Source organism: Pleuronectes platessa, chromosome 2 (assembly GCF_947347685.1).
Source record: "Pleuronectes platessa chromosome 2, fPlePla1.1, whole genome shotgun sequence".
In the NCBI taxonomy this organism is placed as follows: domain Eukaryota; kingdom Metazoa; phylum Chordata; class Actinopteri; order Pleuronectiformes; family Pleuronectidae; genus Pleuronectes; species Pleuronectes platessa.
The window spans coordinates 24,339,902-24,358,035 of NC_070627.1; the positions used below are offsets into that span (position 1 = coordinate 24,339,902).

Sequence of the window (18,134 nt, forward strand, 5' to 3'; positions counted from 1 at the left end):
TGAATGGGGAGAGAACAATACAGTGCATTTTAGCTTGATGAAAGTCCATGTCTTAAACAGGCTCCTCTTTTACATGTTGTTATATCAGGTCAACAAAGATGGCCTCTTTCACTCCCTGCTTCAAACAATCTCTCTTCTCGTTAGTACTTCTTTAACTCATTAGATGATGGTACTTCAACTCCTGTACATTTTAAAGCCGTGTGAATCCTGACCAGGTACCTTTCGAACATGTCCCTGATGGTCTAGTGGCTAGGATTCGGCGCTCTCTCCGCCGCGGCCCGGGTTCGATTCCCGGTCAGGGAACTAAACTACTGAAAACTGTCAATTGGAACCAGATTTGTGTACATAGGAGAGTATCATGTTGAGAATTAATCAGACGGAGGATGTTACACAATCCAAATCAGTTCAGTTAAATATGCTGGTCCTGAGTCAAGCTGTGAATGGCTGATGATACTTCTTTGAGTCATGAGATTGTGCTCCTTCATTTCCTGTTCCTTTTAATGGCCAGAATTTCCTGAACATGTGCCTTCCAAACCAGGAAAAATGTCCCTGATGGTCTAGTGGCTAGGATTCTGCGTTTTCACCGCCGCGGCCCGGGTTCGATTCCCGGTCAGGGAACTGTTCTATTGAAAACTCTCAATATGTGCAAGATTTATGTTCATAGGAGAGCATCATATTGAGAATGAATCAGACAGAGATTGTTACACATTCCATATCAGTTCTGTTAAATAGGCTGGGATTAAGTCAAGCTGTGAAGGGCTGATGATTGCTATAAGTCATGGACCTACCCTGCTATTGTATGAGAAATTAGGTCCACAGAAGTTGAGGTGTCGATGGCTTGTGAGCTGAATGGGGAGAGAACATTACAGTGCATTTTAGCTTGATGAAAGTCCATGTCTTAAACAGGCTCCTCTTTTACATGTTGTTATATCAGGTCAACAAAGATGGCCTCTTTCACTCCCTGCTTCAAACAATCTCTCTTCTCGTTAGTACTTCTTTAACTCATTAGATGATGGTACTTCAACTCCTGTACATTTTAAAGCCGTGTGAATCCTGACCAGGTACCTTTCGAACATGTCCCTGATGGTCTAGTCGCTAGGATTCGGCGTTTTCACCGCCGCGGCCCGGGTTCGATTCCCGGTCTGGGAACTGTTCTATTGAAAACTGTCAATTGGAACCAGATTTGTGTACATAGGAGAGTATCATGTTGAGAATGAGAATAGTGGCTAGGATTCGGCGCTCTCACCGCCGCGGCCCGGGTTCGATTCCCGGTCAGGGAACTAAACTATTGAAAACTGTCAATTGGAACCAGATTTGTGTACATAGGAGAGTATCATGTTGAGAATCAATCAGACGGAGGATGTTACACAATCCAAATCAGTTCAGTTAAATATGCTGGTCCTGAGTCAAGCTGTGAATGGCTGATGGTACTTCTTTGAGTCATGAGATTGTGCTCCTTCATTTCCTGTTCCTTTTAATGGCCAGAATTTCCTGAACATGTGCCTTCCAAACCAAGAAAAATGTCCCTGATGGTCTAGTGGCTAGGATTCGGCGTTTTCACCGCCGCGGCCCGGGTTCGATTCCCGGTCAGGGAACTGTTCTATTGAAAACTCTCAATATGTGCAAGATTTATGTTCATAGGAGAGCATCATATTGAGAATGAATCAGACAGAGATTGTTACACATTCCATATCAGTCCCGTTAAATAGGCTCGGGTTAAGTCAAGCTGTGAAGGGCTGATGATTGCTATAAGTCATAGACCTACCCTGCTATTGTATGAGAAATTAGGTCCACAGAAGTTGCGGTGTCGATGGCTTGTGAGCTGAATGGGGAGAGAACATTACAGTGCATTTTAGCTTGATGAAAGTCCATGTCTTAAACAGGCTCCTCTTTTACATGTTGTTATATCAGGTCAACAAAGATGGCCTCTTTCACTCCCTGCTTCAAACAATCTCTCTTCTCGTTAGTACTTCTTTAACTCATTAGATGATGGTACTTCAACTCCTGTACATTTTAAAGCCGTCTGAATCCTGACCAGGTACCTTTCGAACATGTCCCTGGTGGTCTAGTGGCTAGGATTCGGTGCTCTCACCGCCGCGGCCCGGGTTCGATTCCCGGTCAGGGAACTAAACTATTCAAAACTGTCAATTGGAACCAGATTTGTGTACATATGAGAGTAACATGTTGAGAATCAATCAGACGGAGGATGTTACACAATCCAAATCAGTTCAGTTAAATATGCTGGTCCTGAGTCAAGCTGTGAATGGCTGATGGTACTTCTTTGAGTCATGAGATTGTGCTCCTTCATGCCATGTTTTTTTTAATGGCCAGAATTTCCTGAACATGTGCCTTCCAAACCAGGAAAAATGTCCCTGATGGTCTAGTGGCTAGGATTCGGCGTTTTCACCGCCGTGGCCCGGGTTCGATTCCCGGTCAGGGAACTGTTCTATTGAAAACTCTCAATATGTGCCAGATTTATGTCCATAGGAGAGCATCATATTGAGAATGAATCAGACAGAGATTGTTACACTTTCCATATCAGTTCTGTTAAATAGGCTGGGGTTAAGTCAAGCTGTGAAGGGCTGATGATTGCTATAAGTCATAGACCTACCCTGCTATTGTATGAGAAATTAGGTCCACAGAAGTTGCGGTGTCGATGGCTTGTGAGCTGAGTGGGGAGAGAACATTACAGTGCATTTTAGCTTGATGAAAGTCCATGTCTTAAACAGGCTCCTCTTTTACATGTTGTTATATCAGGTCAACAAAGATGGCCTCTTTCACTCCCTGCTTCAAACAATCTCTCTTCTCGTTAGTACTTCTTTAACTCATTAGATGATGGTACTTCAACTCCTGTACATTTTAAAACCATGTGAATCCTGACCAGGTACATTTTGAACATGTCCCTGATGGTCTAGTGGCTAGGATTCGGCGCTCTCACCGCCGCGGCCCGGGTTCGATTCCCGGTCAGGGAACTAAACTATTGAAAACTTTCAATTGGAACCAGATTTGTGTACATAGGAGAGTATCATGTTGAGAATCAATCAGACGGAGGATGTTACACAATCCAAATCAGTTCAGTTAAATATGCTGGTCCTGAGTCAAGCTGTGAATGGCTGATGGTACTTCTTTGAGTCATGAGATTGTGCTCCTTCATTTCCTGTTCCTTTTAATGGCCAGAATTCCCTGAACATGTGCCTTCCAAACCAGGAAAAATGTCCCTGATGGTCTAGTGGCTAGGATTCGGCGTTTTCACCGCCGCGGCCAGGGTTCGATTCCCGGTCTGGGAACTGTTCTATTGAAAACTCTAAATATGTGCCAGATTTATGTCCATAGGAGAGCATCATATTGAGAATGAATCAGACAGAGATTGTTACACATTCCATATCAGTTCCGTTAAATAGGCTCGGGTTAAGTCAAGCTGTGAAGGGCTGATGATTGCTATAAGTCATAGACCTACCCTGCTATTGTATGAGAAATTAGGTCCACAGAAGTTGCGGTGTCGATGGCTTGTGAGCTGAATGGGGAGAGAACATTACAGTGCATTTTAGCTTGATGAAAGTCCATGTCTTAAACAGGCTCCTCTTTTACTTGTTGTTATATCAGGTCAACAAAGATGGCCTCTTTCACTCCCTGCTTCAAACAATCTCTCTTCTCGTTACTACTTCTTTAACTCATTAGATGATGGTACTTCAACTCCTGTTCATTTTAAACCCGTGTGAATCCTGACCAGGTCCTTTCGAACATGTCCCTGATGGTCTAGTGGCTAGGATTCGGCGCTCTCACCGCCGCGGCCCGGGTTCGATTCCCGGTCAGGGAACTAAACTATTGAAAACTGTCAATTGGAACCAGATTTGTGTACATAGGAGAGTATCATGTTGAGAGTCAATCAGACGGAGGATGTTACACAATCCAAATCAGTTCAGTTAAATATGCTGGTCCTGAGTCAAGCTGTGAATGGCTGATGGTACTTCTTTGAGTCATGAGATTGTGCTCCTTCATTCCATGTTTTTTTTAATGGCCAGAATTTCCTGAACATGTGCCTTCCAAACCAGGAAAAATGTCCCTGATGGTCTAGTGGCTAGGATTCAGCGTTTTCACCGCCGCGTCCCGGGTTCGATTCCCGGTCAGGGAACTGTTCTATTGAAAACTCTCAATATGTGCAAGATTTATGTTCATAGGAGAGCATCATATTGAGAATGAATCAGACAGAGATTGTTACACATTCCATATCAGTTCTGTTAAATAGGCTGAGATTAAGTCAAGCTATGAAGGGCTGATGATTGCTATAAGTCATAGACCTACCCTGCTATTGTATGAGAAATTAGGTCCACAGAAGTTGAGGTGTCGATGGCTTGTGAGCTGAATGGGGAGAGAACATTACAGTGCATTTTAGCTTGATGAAAGTCCATGTCTTAAACAGGCTCCTCTTTTACATGTTGTTATATCAGGTCAACAAAGATGGCCTCTTTCACTCCCTGCTTCAAACAATCTCTCTTCTCCTTAGTACTTCTTTAACTCATTAGATGATGGTACTTCAACTCCTGTACATTTTAAAGCCGTGTGAATCCTGACCAGGTACCTTTCGAACATGTCCCTGATGGTCTAGTCGCTAGGATTCGGCGTTTTCACCGCCGCGGCCAGGGTTCGATTCCCGGTCTGGGAACTGTTCTATTGAAAACTCTAAATATGTGCCAGATTTATGTCCATAGGAGAGCATCATATTGAGAATGAATCAGACAGAGATTGTTACACATTCTATAGCAGTTCCATCAAATAGGCTTGCCTTAAGTCACGCTGTGAAGGGCTGATGATTGCTATAAGTCATAGACCTACCCTGCTATTGTATGAGAAATTAGGTCCACAGAAGTTGCGGTGTCGATGGCTTGTGAGCTGAATGGGGAGAGAACATTACAGTGCATTTTAGCTTGATGAAAGTCCATGTCTTAAACAGGCTCCTCTTTTACATGTTGTTATATCAGGTCAACAAAGATGGCCTCTTTCACTCCCTGCTTCAAACAATCTCTCTTCTCCTTAGTACTTCTTTAACTCATTAGATGATGGTACTTCAACTCCTGTACATTTTAAAGCCGTGTGAATCCTGACCAGGTACCTTTCGAATATGTCCCTGATGGTCTAGTCGCTAGGATTCGGCGTTTTCACCGCCGCGGCCAGGGTTCGATTCCCGGTCTGGGAACTGTTCTATTGAAAACTCTAAATATGTGCCAGATTTATGTCCATAGGAGAGCATCATATTGAGAATGAATCAGACAGAGATTGTTACACATTCTATAGCAGTTCCATCAAATAGGCTAGCCTTAAGTCACGCTGTGAAGGGCTGATGATTGCTATAAGTCATACACCTACCCTGCTATTGTATGAGAAATTAGGTCCACAGAAGTTGCGGTGTCGATGGCTTGTGAGCTGAATGGGGAGAGAACATTACAGTGCATTTTAGCTTGATGAAAGTCCATGTCTTAAACAGGCTCCTCTTTTACATGTTGTTATATCAGGTCAACAAAGATGGCCTCTTTCACTCCCTGCTTCAAACAATCTCTCTTCTCCTTAGTACTTCTTTAACTCATTAGATGATGGTACTTCAACTCCTGTACATTTTAAAGCCGTGTGAATCCTGACCAGGTACCTTTCAATCATGTCCCTGATGGTCTAGTGGCTAGGATTCGGCGCTCTCACCGCCGCGGCCCGGGTTCGATTCCCGGTCAGGGAACTAAACTATTGAAAACTGTCAATTGGAACCAGATTTGTGTACATAGGAGAGTATCATGTTGAGAGTCAATCAGACGGAGGATGTTACACAATCCAAATCAGTTCAGTTAAATATGCTGGTCCTGAGTCAAGCTGTGAATGGCTGATGGTACTTCTTTGAGTCATGAGATTGTGCTCCTTCATTTCCTGTTCCTTTTAATGGCCAGAATTTCCTGAACATGTGCCTTCCAAACCAGGAAAAACGTCCCTTATGGTCTAGTGGCTAGGATTCTGCGTTTTCACCGCCGCGGCCCGGGTTCGATTCCTGGTCAGGGAACTGTTCTATTGAAAACTCTCAATATGTGCAAGATTTATGTTCATATGAGAGCATCATATTGAGAATGAATCAGACAGAGATTGTTACACATTCCATATCACTTCTCTTAAATAGGCTGGGGTTAAGTCAAGCTGTGAAGGGCTGATGATTGCTATAAGTCATAGACCTACCCTGCTATTGTATGAGAAATTAGGTCCACAGAAGTTGCAGTGTCGATGGCTTGTGAGCTGAATGGGGAGAGAACATTACAGTGCATTTTAGCTTGATGAAAGTCCATGTCTTAAACAGGCTCCTCTTTTACTTGTTGTTATATCAGGTCAACAAAGATGGCCTCTTTCACTCCCTGCTTCAAACAATCTCTCTTCTCGTTACTACTTCTTTAACTCATTAGATGATGGTACTTCAACTCCTGTTCATTTTAAAGCCGTGTGAATCCTGACCAGGTCCTTTCGAACATGTCCCTGATGGTCTAGTGGCTAGGATTCGGCGCTCTCACCGCCGCGGCCCGGGTTCGATTCCCGGTCAGGGAACTAAACTATTGAAAACTGTCAATTGGAACCAGATTTGTGTACATAGGAGAGTATCATGTTGAGAGTCAATCAGACGGAGGATGTTACACAATCCAAATCAGTTCAGTTAAATATGCTGGTCCTGAGTCAAGCTGTGAATGGCTGATGGTACTTCTTTGAGTCATGAGATTGTGCTCCTTCATTCCATGTTTTTTTTAATGGCCAGAATTTCCTGAACATGTGCCTTCCAAACCAGGAAAAATGTCCCTGATGGTCTAGTGGCTAGGATTCAGCGTTTTCACCGCCGCGTCCCGGGTTCGATTCCCGGTCAGGGAACTGTTCTATTGAAAACTCTCAATATGTGCAAGATTTATGTTCATAGGAGAGCATCATATTGAGAATGAATCAGACAGAGATTGTTACACATTCCATATCAGTTCTGTTAAATAGGCTGAGATTAAGTCAAGCTATGAAGGGCTGATGATTGCTATAAGTCATAGACCTACCCTGCTATTGTATGAGAAATTAGGTCCACAGAAGTTGAGGTGTCGATGGCTTGTGAGCTGAATGGGGAGAGAACATTACAGTGCATTTTAGCTTGATGAAAGTCCATGTCTTAAACAGGCTCCTCTTTTACATGTTGTTATATCAGGTCAACAAAGATGGCCTCTTTCACTCCCTGCTTCAAACAATCTCTCTTCTCCTTAGTACTTCTTTAACTCATTAGATGATGGTACTTCAACTCCTGTACATTTTAAAGCCGTGTGAATCCTGACCAGGTACCTTTCGAACATGTCCCTGATGGTCTAGTCGCTAGGATTCGGCGTTTTCACCGCCGCGGCCAGGGTTCGATTCCCGGTCTGGGAACTGTTCTATTGAAAACTCTAAATATGTGCCAGATTTATGTCCATAGGAGAGCATCATATTGAGAATGAATCAGACAGAGATTGTTACACATTCTATAGCAGTTCCATCAAATAGGCTTGCCTTAAGTCACGCTGTGAAGGGCTGATGATTGCTATAAGTCATAGACCTACCCTGCTATTGTATGAGAAATTAGGTCCACAGAAGTTGCGGTGTCGATGGCTTGTGAGCTGAATGGGGAGAGAACATTACAGTGCATTTTAGCTTGATGAAAGTCCATGTCTTAAACAGGCTCCTCTTTTACATGTTGTTATATCAGGTCAACAAAGATGGCCTCTTTCACTCCCTGCTTAAAACAATCTCTCTTCTCGTTAGTACTTCTTTAACTCATTAGATGATGGTACTTCAACTCCTGTACATTTTAAAGCCGTGTGAATCCTGACCAGGTACCTTTCGAACATGTCCCTGATGGTCTAGTCGCTAGGATTCGGCGTTTTCACCGCCGCGGCCAGGGTTCGATTCCCGGTCTGGGAACTGTTCTATTGAAAACTCTAAATATGTGCCAGATTTATGTCCATAGGAGAGCATCATATTGAGAATGAATCAGACAGAGATTGTTACACATTCTATAGCAGTTCCATCAAATAGGCTTGCCTTAAGTCACGCTGTGAAGGGCTGATGATTGCTATAAGTCATAGACCTACCCTGCTATTGTATGAGAAATTAGGTCCACAGAAGTTGCGGTGTCGATGGCTTGTGAGCTGAATGGGGAGAGAACATTACAGTGCATTTTAGCTTGATGAAAGTCCATGTCTTAAACAGGCTCCTCTTTTACATGTTGTTATATCAGGTCAACAAAGATGGCCTCTTTCACTCGCTGCTTCAAACAATCTCTCTTCTCGTTAGTACTTCTTTAACTCATTAGATGATGGTACTTCAACTCCTGTACATTTTAAAACCATGTGAATCCTGACCAGGTACATTTCGAACATGTCCCTGATGGTCTAGTGGCTAGGATTCGGCGCTCTCACCGCCGCGGCCCGGGTTCGATTCCCGGTCAGGGAACTAAACTATTGAAAACTGTCAATTGGAACCAGATTTGTGTACATAGGAGAGTATCATGTTGAGAATCAATCAGACGGAGGATGTTACACAATCCAAATCAGTTCAGTTAAATATGCTGGTCCTGAGTCAAGCTGTGAATGGCTGATGGTACTTCTTTGAGTCATGAGATTGTGCTCCTTCATTTCCTGTTCCTTTTAATGGCCAGAATTCCCTGAACATGTGCCTTCCAAACCAGGAAAAATGTCCCTGATGGTCTAGTGGCTAGGATTCAGCGTTTTCACCGCCGCGTCCCGGGTTCGATTCCGGGTCAGGGAACTGTTCTATTGAAAACTCTCAATATGTGCAAGATTTATGTTCATAGGAGAGCATCATATTGAGAATGAATCAGACAGAGATTGTTACACATTCCATATCAGTTCTGTTAAATAGGCTGAGATTAAGTCAAGCTATGAAGGGCTGATGATTGCTATAAGTCATAGACCTACCCTGCTATTGTATGAGAAATTAGGTCCACAGAAGTTGAGGTGTCGATGGCTTGTGAGCTGAATGGGGAGAGAACATTACAGTGCATTTTAGCTTGATGAAAGTCCATGTCTTAAACAGGCTCCTCTTTTACATGTTGTTATATCAGGTCAACAAAGATGGCCTCTTTCACTCCCTGCTTCAAACAATCTCTCTTCTCCTTAGTACTTCTTTAACTCATTAGATGATGGTACTTCAACTCCTGTACATTTTAAAGCCGTGTGAATCCTGACCAGGTACCTTTCGAACATGTCCCTGATGGTCTAGTCGCTAGGATTCGGCGTTTTCACCGCCGCGGCCAGGGTTCGATTCCCGGTCTGGGAACTGTTCTATTGAAAACTCTAAATATGTGCCAGATTTATGTCCATAGGAGAGCATCATATTGAGAATGAATCAGACAGAGATTGTTACACATTCTATAGCAGTTCCATCAAATAGGCTTGCCTTAAGTCACGCTGTGAAGGGCTGATGATTGCTATAAGTCATAGACCTACCCTGCTATTGTATGAGAAATTAGGTCCACAGAAGTTGCGGTGTCGATGGCTTGTGAGCTGAATGGGGAGAGAACATTACAGTGCATTTTAGCTTGATGAAAGTCCATGTCTTAAACAGGCTCCTCTTTTACATGTTGTTATATCAGGTCAACAAAGATGGCCTCTTTCACTCCCTGCTTAAAACAATCTCTCTTCTCGTTAGTACTTCTTTAACTCATTAGATGATGGTACTTCAACTCCTGTACATTTTAAAGCCGTGTGAATCCTGACCAGGTACCTTTCGAACATGTCCCTGATGGTCTAGTCGCTAGGATTCGGCGTTTTCACCGCCGCGGCCAGGGTTCGATTCCCGGTCTGGGAACTGTTCTATTGAAAACTCTAAATATGTGCCAGATTTATGTCCATAGGAGAGCATCATATTGAGAATGAATCAGACAGAGATTGTTACACATTCTATAGCAGTTCCATCAAATAGGCTTGCCTTAAGTCACGCTGTGAAGGGCTGATGATTGCTATAAGTCATAGACCTACCCTGCTATTGTATGAGAAATTAGGTCCACAGAAGTTGCGGTGTCGATGGCTTGTGAGCTGAATGGGGAGAGAACATTACAGTGCATTTTAGCTTGATGAAAGTCCATGTCTTAAACAGGCTCCTCTTTTACATGTTGTTATATCAGGTCAACAAAGATGGCCTCTTTCACTCGCTGCTTCAAACAATCTCTCTTCTCGTTAGTACTTCTTTAACTCATTAGATGATGGTACTTCAACTCCTGTACATTTTAAAACCATGTGAATCCTGACCAGGTACATTTCGAACATGTCCCTGATGGTCTAGTGGCTAGGATTCGGCGCTCTCACCGCCGCGGCCCGGGTTCGATTCCCGGTCAGGGAACTAAACTATTGAAAACTGTCAATTGGAACCAGATTTGTGTACATAGGAGAGTATCATGTTGAGAATCAATCAGACGGAGGATGTTACACAATCCAAATCAGTTCAGTTAAATATGCTGGTCCTGAGTCAAGCTGTGAATGGCTGATGGTACTTCTTTGAGTCATGAGATTGTGCTCCTTCATTTCCTGTTCCTTTTAATGGCTAGAATTCCCTGAACATGTGCCTTCCAAACCAGGAAAAATGTCCCTGATGGTCTAGTGGCTAGGATTCAGCGTTTTCACCGCCGCGTCCCGGGTTCGATTCCCGGTCAGGGAACTGTTCTATTGAAAACTCTCAATATGTGCAAGATTTATGTTCATAGGAGAGCATCATATTGAGAATGAATCAGACAGAGATTGTTACACATTCCATATCAGTTCTGTTAAATAGGCTGAGATTAAGTCAAGCTATGAAGGGCTGATGATTGCTATAAGTCATAGACCTACCCTGCTATTGTATGAGAAATTAGGTCCACAGAAGTTGAGGTGTCGATGGCTTGTGAGCTGAATGGGGAGAGAACATTACAGTGCATTTTAGCTTGATGAAAGTCCATGTCTTAAACAGGCTCCTCTTTTACATGTTGTTATATCAGGTCAACAAAGATGGCCTCTTTCACTCCCTGCTTCAAACAATCTCTCTTCTCCTTAGTACTTCTTTAACTCATTAGATGATGGTACTTCAACTCCTGTACATTTTAAAGCCGTGTGAATCCTGACCAGGTACCTTTCGAACATGTCCCTGATGGTCTAGTCGCTAGGATTCGGCGTTTTCACCGCCGCGGCCAGGGTTCGATTCCCGGTCTGGGAACTGTTCTATTGAAAACTCTAAATATGTGCCAGATTTATGTCCATAGGAGAGCATCATATTGAGAATGAATCAGACAGAGATTGTTACACATTCTATAGCAGTTCCATCAAATAGGCTTGCCTTAAGTCACGCTGTGAAGGGCTGATGATTGCTATAAGTCATAGACCTACCCTGCTATTGTATGAGAAATTAGGTCCACAGAAGTTGCGGTGTCGATGGCTTGTGAGCTGAATGGGGAGAGAACATTACAGTGCATTTTAGCTTGATGAAAGTCCATGTCTTAAACAGGCTCCTCTTTTACATGTTGTTATATCAGGTCAACAAAGATGGCCTCTTTCACTCCCTGCTTCAAACAATCTCTCTTCTCGTTAGTACTTCTTTAACTCATTAGATGATGGTACTTCAACTCCTGTACATTTTAAAGCCGTGTGAATCCTGACCAGGTACCTTTCTTTTTTTTTTTTTTTTATATTTTTTTTATTTACATTTTCCATTTAAAGAAAAAACAGACATAACAAAAACAACAACAATAATAACACCCCGGCTCAGACATGTAAAATGAAATTGAAAAAGAAAAACAGCTGTGACTTTTGTAAGCACACATACACAGAGATGAGTGCATAGACAAATATACAGTAAGGCTACCAGTTACTTGTCATCTGTCCTGGTTTCGTCCAGGTAGGCAAGGAAGTGGCCCCAAATGGCCAAAAATTTTCCAATTGAATTAGTCCTTGTGAACCTGAGTCTTTCCATTTGTATGGTTGATGCCATGTCAGCCAACCACCTCCGAAAGCAAGGGGGAGACATCGACTTCCACTCCAGTAAGATTAGCCGTTTTGCAACAATCATCCCCAGCATCAGAGACTGCTGCATTGCTGCAGGTAGGCACGCTGTAGTCTGTGAGCAGCCAAAGACTGCAAGTTCAGCCTCCGGTTGGAAGAGTCTCTTATAGGCCTTGGAGAACCAGTCAAATATCTTGTTCCAGAATTCAGTCAACAAGGGACAGAGCCAGAAGGCGTGAGACAGTGTGCCCTCCGACCCCCTACACCTGTCGCACAGCGGTGAGACAGAGGGAGCGATCCTGTGCAGTTTGACTTTGCAGTAATGAAGACGGTGAACAACTTTGAACTGAATCAGCTGATGTCTGCTGCTACCAGGTCCCTTTCTAACATGTCCCTGATGGTCTAGTGGCTAGGATTCGGCGCTCTCACCGCCGCGGCCCGGGTTCGATTCCCGGTCAGGGAACTAAACTATTGAAAACTGTCAATTGGAACAAGATTTGTGTACATTGCAGAGTATCATGTTGAGAATCAATCAGACGGAGGATGTTACACAATCCAAATCAGTTCAGTTAAATATGCTGGTCCTGAGTCAAGCTGTGAATGGCTGATGGTACTTCTTTGAGTCATGAGATTGTGCTCCTTCATTTCCTGTTCCTTTTAATGGCCAGAATTTCCTGAACATGTGCCTTCCAAACCAGGAAAAATGTCCCTGATGGTCTAGTGGCTAGGATTCGGCGTTTTCACCGCCGCGGCCCGGGTTCGATTCCCGGTCAGGGAACTGTTCTATCGAAAACTCTCAATATGTGCAAGATTTATGTTCATAGGAGAGCATCATATTGAGAATGAATCAGACAGAGATTGTTACACATTCCATATCAGTTCCGTTAAATAGGCTCGGGTTAAGTCAAGCTGTGAAGGGCTGATGATTGCTATAAGTCATAGACCTACCCTGCTATTGTATGAGAAATTAGGTCCACAGAAGTTGCGGTGTCGATGCCTTGTGAGCTGAATGGGGAGAGAACATTACAGTGCATTTTAGCTTGATGAAAGTCCATGTCTTAAACAGGCTCCTCTTTTACATGTTGTTATATCAGGTCAACAAAGATGGCCTCTTTCACTCCCTGCTTCAAACAATCTCTCTTCTCGTCAGTACTTCTTTAACTCATTAGATGATGGTACTTCAACTCCTGTACATTTTAAAGCCCTGTGAATCCTGACCAGGTACCTTACTACATGTCCCTGGTGGTCTAGTGGCTAGGATTCGGCGCTCTCACCGCCGCGGCCTGGGTACGATTCCCGGTCAGGGAACTAAACTATTGAAAACTGTCAATTGGAACCAGATTTGTGTACATTGCAGAGTATCATGTTGAGAATCAATCAGACGGAGGATGTTACACAATCCAAATCAGTTCAGTTAAATATGCTGGTCCTGAGTCAAGCTGTGAATGGCTGATGGTACTTCTTTGAGTCATGAGATTGTGCTCCTTCATTTCCTGTTCCTTTTAATGGCCAGAATTTCCTGAACATGTGCCTTCCAAACCAGGAAAAATGTCCCTGATGGTCTAGTGGCTAGGATTCTGCGTTTTCACCGCCGCGGCCCGGGTTTGATTCCCGGTCAGGGAGCTGTTCTATTGAAAACTCTCAATATGTGCAAGATTTATGTTCATAGGAGAGCATCATATTGAGAATGAATCAGACAGAGATTGTTACACATTCCATATCAGTTCCGTTAAATAGGCTGGGGTTAAGTCAAGCTGTGAAGGGCTGATGATTGCTATAAGTCATAGACCTACCCTGCTATTGTATGAGAAATTAGGTCCACAGAAGTTGCGGTGTCGATGGCTTGTGAGCTGAATGGGGAGAGACATTACAGTGCATTTTAGCTTGATGAAAGTCCATGTCTTAAACAGGCTCCTCTTTTACATGTTGTTATATCAGGTCAACAAAGATGGCCTCTTTCACTCCCTGCTTCAAACAATCTCTCTTCTCGTTAGTACTTCTTTAACTCATTAGATGATGGTACTTCAACTCCTGTACATTTTAAAGCCGTGTGAATCCTGACCAGGTACCTTTCGAACATGTCCCTGATGGTCTAGTGGCTAGGATTCGGCGCTCTCACCGCCGCGGCCCGGGTTCGATTCCCGGTCAGGGAACTAAACTATTGAAAACTGTCAATTGGAACCAGATTTGTGTACATAGGAGAGTATCATGTTGAGAATCAATCAGACGGAGGATGTTACACAATCCAAATCAGTTCAGTTAAATATGCTGGTCCTGAGTCAAGCTGTGAATGGCTGATGGTACTTCTTTGAGTCATGAGATTGTGCTCCTTCATTTCCTCTTCCTTTTAATGGCCAGAATTCCCTGAACATGTGCCTTCCAAACCAGGAAAAATGTCCCTGATGGTCTAGTGGCTAGGATTCAGCGTTTTCACCGCCGCGTCCGGGGTTCGATTCCCGGTCAGGGAACTGTTCTATTGAAAACTCTCAATATGTGCAAGATTTATGTTCATAGGAGAGCATCATATTGAGAATGAATCAGACAGAGATTGTTACACATTCCATATCAGTTCTGTTAAATAGGCTGGGATTAAGTCAAGCTGTGAAGGGCTGATGATTGCTATAAGTCATAGACCTACCCTGCTATTGTATGAGAAATTAGGTCCACAGAAGTTGAGGTGTCGATGGCTTGTGAGCTGAATGGGGAGAGAACATTACAGTGCATTTTAGCTTGATGAAAGTCCATGTCTTAAACAGGCTCCTCTTTTACATGTTGTTATATCAGGTCAACAAAGATGGCCTCTTTCACTCCCTGCTTCAAACAATCTCTCTTCTCCTTAGTACTTCTTTAACTCATTATATGATGGTACTTCAACTCCTGTACATTTTAAAGCCGTGTGAATCCTGACCAGGTACCTTTCGAACATGTCCCTGATGGTCTAGTCGCTAGGATTCGGCGTTTTCACCGCCGCGGCCCGGGTTCGATTCCTGGTCTGGGAACTGTTCTATTGAAAACTCTAAATATGTGCCAGATTTATGTCCATAGGAGAGCTTCATATTGAGAATGAATCAGACAGAGATTGTTACACATTCTATATCAGTTCCATCAAATAGGCTTGCCTTAAGTCACGCTGTGAAGGGCTGATGATTGCTATAAGTCATAGACCTACCCTGCTATTGTATGAGAAATTAGGTCCACAGAAGTTGCGGTGTCGATGGCTTGTGAGCTGAATGGGGAGAGAACATTACAGTGCATTTTAGCTTGATGAAAGTCCATGTCTTAAACAGGCTCCTCTTTTACATGTTGTTATATCAGGTCAACAAAGATGGCCTCTTTCACTCCCTGCTTCAAACAATCTCTCTTCTCGTTAGTACTTCTTTAACTCATTAGATGATGGTACTTCAACTCCTGTACATTTTAAAGCCGTGTGAATCCTGACCAGGTACCTTTCTTTTTTTTTTTTTTTTATATTTTTTTTATTTACATTTTCCATTTAAAGAAAAAACAGACATAACAAAAACAACAACAATAATAACACCCCGGCTCAGACATGTAAAATGAAATTGAAAAAGAAAAACAGCTGTGACTTTTGTAAGCACACATACACAGAGATGAGTGCATAGACAAATATACAGTAAGGCTACCAGTTACTTGTCATCTGTCCTGGTTTCGTCCAGGTAGGCAAGGAAGTGGCCCCAAATGGCCAAAAATTTTCCAATTGAATTAGTCCTTGTGAACCTGAGTCTTTCCATTTGTATGGTTGATGCCATGTCAGCCAACCACCTCCGAAAGCAAGGGGGAGACATCGACTTCCACTCCAGTAAGATTAGCCGTTTTGCAACAATCATCCCCAGCATCAGAGACTGCTGCATTGCTGCAGGTAGGCACGCTGTAGTCTGTGAGCAGCCAAAGACTGCAAGTTCAGCCTCCGGTTGGAAGAGTCTCTTATAGGCCTTGGAGAACCAGTCAAATATCTTGTTCCAGAATTCAGTCAACAAGGGACAGAGCCAGAAGGCGTGAGACAGTGTGCCCTCCGACCCCCTACACCTGTCGCACAGCGGTGAGACAGAGGGAGCGATCCTGTGCAGTTTGACTTTGCAGTAATGAAGACGGTGAACAACTTTGAACTGAATCAGCTGATGTCTGCTGCTACCAGGTACCTTTCTAACATGTCCCTGATGGTCTAGTGGCTAGGATTCGGCGCTCTCACCGCCGCGGCCCGGGTTCGATTCCCGGTCAGGGAACTAAACTATTGAAAACTGTCAATTGGAACAAGATTTGTGTACATTGCAGAGTATCATGTTGAGAATCAATCAGACGGAGGATGTTACACAATCCAAATCAGTTCAGTTAAATATGCTGGTCCTGAGTCAAGCTGTGAATGGCTGATGGTACTTCTTTGAGTCATGAGATTGTGCTCCTTCATTTCCTGTTCCTTTTAATGGCCAGAATTTCCTGAACATGTGCCTTCCAAACCAGGAAAAATGTCCCTGATGGTCTAGTGGCTAGGATTCGGCGTTTTCACCGCCGCGGCCCGGGTTCGATTCCCGGTCAGGGAACTGTTCTATCGAAAACTCTCAATATGTGCAAGATTTATGTTCATAGGAGAGCATCATATTGAGAATGAATCAGACAGAGATTGTTACACATTCCATATCAGTTCCGTTAAATAGGCTCGGGTTAAGTCAAGCTGTGAAGGGCTGATGATTGCTATAAGTCATAGACCTACCCTGCTATTGTATGAGAAATTAGGTCCACAGAAGTTGCGGTGTCGATGCCTTGTGAGCTGAATGGGGAGAGAACATTACAGTGCATTTTAGCTTGATGAAAGTCCATGTCTTAAACAGGCTCCTCTTTTACATGTTGTTATATCAGGTCAACAAAGATGGCCTCTTTCACTCCCTGCTTCAAACAATCTCTCTTCTCGTCAGTACTTCTTTAACTCATTAGATGATGGTACTTCAACTCCTGTACATTTTAAAGCCCTGTGAATCCTGACCAGGTACCTTACTACATGTCCCTGGTGGTCTAGTGGCTAGGATTCGGCGCTCTCACCGCCGCGGCCTGGGTACGATTCCCGGTCAGGGAACTAAACTATTGAAAACTGTCAATTGGAACCAGATTTGTGTACATTGCAGAGTATCATGTTGAGAATCAATCAGACGGAGGATGTTACACAATCCAAATCAGTTCAGTTAAATATGCTGTTCCTGAGTCAAGCTGTGAATGGCTGATGGTACTTCTTTGAGTCATGAGATTGTGCTCCTTCATTTCCTGTTTCTTTTAATGGCCAGAATTTCCTGAACTTGTGCCTTCCAAACCAGGATAAATGTCCCTGATGGTCTAGTCGCTAGGATTCGGCGTTTTCACCGCCGCGGCCCGGGTTCGATTTCCGGTCTGGGAACTGTTCTATTGAAAACTCTAAATATGTGCCAGATTTATGTCCATAGGAGAGCATCATATTGAGAATGAATCAGACAGAGATTGTTACACATTCTATATCAGTTCCATCAAATAGGCTTGCCTTAAGTCACGCTGTGAAGGGCTGATGATTGCTATAAGTCATAGACCTACCCTGCTATTGTATGAGAAATTAGGTCCACAGAAGTTGCGGTGTCGATGGCTTGTGAGCTGAATGGGGAGAGAACATTACAGTGCATTTTAGCTTGATGAAAGTCCATGTCTTAAACAGGCTCCTCTTTTACATGTTGTTATATCAGGTCAACAAAGATGGCCTCTTTCACTCCCTGCTTCAAACAATCTCTCTTCTCGTTAGTACTTCTTTAACTCATTAGATGATGGTACTTCAACTCCTGTACATTTTAAAGCCGTGTGAATCCTGACCGGGTACATTTCGAACATGTCCCTGATGGTCTAGTGGCTAGGATTCGGCGCTCTCACCGCCGCGGCCCGGGTTCGATTCCCGGTCAGGGAACTAAACTATTGAAAACTGTCAATTGGAACCAGATTTGTGTACATAGGAGAGTATCATGTTGAGAATCAATCAGACGGAGGATATTACACAATCCAAATCAGTTCAGTTAAATATGCTGGTCCTGAGTCAAGCTGTGAATGGCTGATGGTACTTCTTTGAGTCATGAGATTGTGCTCCTTCATTTC

At 43.4% G+C, this 18,134-nt stretch overlaps 25 non-coding genes across 25 annotated transcripts; all 25 read left to right on the plus strand.

The window, feature by feature from the left end:
- Positions 1-231: 231 nt before the first annotated feature.
- On the plus strand, positions 232-303 carry trnae-cuc (transfer RNA glutamic acid (anticodon CUC)). Its single transcript has one exon. It is a non-coding gene; the product is annotated as a tRNA-Glu (tRNA).
- Positions 304-546: 243 nt separating this feature from the next.
- trnae-uuc (transfer RNA glutamic acid (anticodon UUC)) lies at positions 547-618 on the plus strand. Its single transcript has one exon. It is a non-coding gene; the product is annotated as a tRNA-Glu (tRNA).
- Positions 619-1,077: 459 nt separating this feature from the next.
- On the plus strand, positions 1,078-1,149 carry trnae-uuc (transfer RNA glutamic acid (anticodon UUC)). Its single transcript has one exon. It is a non-coding gene; the product is annotated as a tRNA-Glu (tRNA).
- A 374-nt stretch (positions 1,150-1,523) lies between these two features.
- On the plus strand, positions 1,524-1,595 carry trnae-uuc (transfer RNA glutamic acid (anticodon UUC)). The gene has a single exon. It is a non-coding gene; the product is annotated as a tRNA-Glu (tRNA).
- Positions 1,596-2,054: 459 nt separating this feature from the next.
- On the plus strand, positions 2,055-2,126 carry trnae-cuc (transfer RNA glutamic acid (anticodon CUC)). Its single transcript has one exon. It is a non-coding gene; the product is annotated as a tRNA-Glu (tRNA).
- A 243-nt stretch (positions 2,127-2,369) lies between these two features.
- Positions 2,370-2,441, plus strand: trnae-uuc (transfer RNA glutamic acid (anticodon UUC)). The gene has a single exon. It is a non-coding gene; the product is annotated as a tRNA-Glu (tRNA).
- A 459-nt stretch (positions 2,442-2,900) lies between these two features.
- On the plus strand, positions 2,901-2,972 carry trnae-cuc (transfer RNA glutamic acid (anticodon CUC)). Its single transcript has one exon. It is a non-coding gene; the product is annotated as a tRNA-Glu (tRNA).
- A 243-nt stretch (positions 2,973-3,215) lies between these two features.
- Positions 3,216-3,287, plus strand: trnae-uuc (transfer RNA glutamic acid (anticodon UUC)). The gene has a single exon. It is a non-coding gene; the product is annotated as a tRNA-Glu (tRNA).
- A 458-nt stretch (positions 3,288-3,745) lies between these two features.
- On the plus strand, positions 3,746-3,817 carry trnae-cuc (transfer RNA glutamic acid (anticodon CUC)). The gene has a single exon. It is a non-coding gene; the product is annotated as a tRNA-Glu (tRNA).
- A 243-nt stretch (positions 3,818-4,060) lies between these two features.
- Positions 4,061-4,132, plus strand: trnae-uuc (transfer RNA glutamic acid (anticodon UUC)). The gene has a single exon. It is a non-coding gene; the product is annotated as a tRNA-Glu (tRNA).
- Positions 4,133-5,653: 1,521 nt separating this feature from the next.
- trnae-cuc (transfer RNA glutamic acid (anticodon CUC)) lies at positions 5,654-5,725 on the plus strand. Its single transcript has one exon. It is a non-coding gene; the product is annotated as a tRNA-Glu (tRNA).
- Positions 5,726-6,498: 773 nt separating this feature from the next.
- On the plus strand, positions 6,499-6,570 carry trnae-cuc (transfer RNA glutamic acid (anticodon CUC)). Its single transcript has one exon. It is a non-coding gene; the product is annotated as a tRNA-Glu (tRNA).
- A 243-nt stretch (positions 6,571-6,813) lies between these two features.
- On the plus strand, positions 6,814-6,885 carry trnae-uuc (transfer RNA glutamic acid (anticodon UUC)). The gene has a single exon. It is a non-coding gene; the product is annotated as a tRNA-Glu (tRNA).
- Positions 6,886-8,406: 1,521 nt separating this feature from the next.
- Positions 8,407-8,478, plus strand: trnae-cuc (transfer RNA glutamic acid (anticodon CUC)). The gene has a single exon. It is a non-coding gene; the product is annotated as a tRNA-Glu (tRNA).
- A 1,836-nt stretch (positions 8,479-10,314) lies between these two features.
- On the plus strand, positions 10,315-10,386 carry trnae-cuc (transfer RNA glutamic acid (anticodon CUC)). Its single transcript has one exon. It is a non-coding gene; the product is annotated as a tRNA-Glu (tRNA).
- Positions 10,387-10,629: 243 nt separating this feature from the next.
- trnae-uuc (transfer RNA glutamic acid (anticodon UUC)) lies at positions 10,630-10,701 on the plus strand. The gene has a single exon. It is a non-coding gene; the product is annotated as a tRNA-Glu (tRNA).
- Positions 10,702-12,405: 1,704 nt separating this feature from the next.
- On the plus strand, positions 12,406-12,477 carry trnae-cuc (transfer RNA glutamic acid (anticodon CUC)). Its single transcript has one exon. It is a non-coding gene; the product is annotated as a tRNA-Glu (tRNA).
- A 243-nt stretch (positions 12,478-12,720) lies between these two features.
- Positions 12,721-12,792, plus strand: trnae-uuc (transfer RNA glutamic acid (anticodon UUC)). Its single transcript has one exon. It is a non-coding gene; the product is annotated as a tRNA-Glu (tRNA).
- Positions 12,793-13,250: 458 nt separating this feature from the next.
- On the plus strand, positions 13,251-13,322 carry trnae-cuc (transfer RNA glutamic acid (anticodon CUC)). Its single transcript has one exon. It is a non-coding gene; the product is annotated as a tRNA-Glu (tRNA).
- Positions 13,323-13,565: 243 nt separating this feature from the next.
- trnae-uuc (transfer RNA glutamic acid (anticodon UUC)) lies at positions 13,566-13,637 on the plus strand. Its single transcript has one exon. It is a non-coding gene; the product is annotated as a tRNA-Glu (tRNA).
- A 458-nt stretch (positions 13,638-14,095) lies between these two features.
- On the plus strand, positions 14,096-14,167 carry trnae-cuc (transfer RNA glutamic acid (anticodon CUC)). Its single transcript has one exon. It is a non-coding gene; the product is annotated as a tRNA-Glu (tRNA).
- Positions 14,168-16,186: 2,019 nt separating this feature from the next.
- On the plus strand, positions 16,187-16,258 carry trnae-cuc (transfer RNA glutamic acid (anticodon CUC)). The gene has a single exon. It is a non-coding gene; the product is annotated as a tRNA-Glu (tRNA).
- Positions 16,259-16,501: 243 nt separating this feature from the next.
- Positions 16,502-16,573, plus strand: trnae-uuc (transfer RNA glutamic acid (anticodon UUC)). The gene has a single exon. It is a non-coding gene; the product is annotated as a tRNA-Glu (tRNA).
- A 458-nt stretch (positions 16,574-17,031) lies between these two features.
- On the plus strand, positions 17,032-17,103 carry trnae-cuc (transfer RNA glutamic acid (anticodon CUC)). The gene has a single exon. It is a non-coding gene; the product is annotated as a tRNA-Glu (tRNA).
- A 774-nt stretch (positions 17,104-17,877) lies between these two features.
- On the plus strand, positions 17,878-17,949 carry trnae-cuc (transfer RNA glutamic acid (anticodon CUC)). Its single transcript has one exon. It is a non-coding gene; the product is annotated as a tRNA-Glu (tRNA).
- Positions 17,950-18,134: the final 185 nt, after the last annotated feature.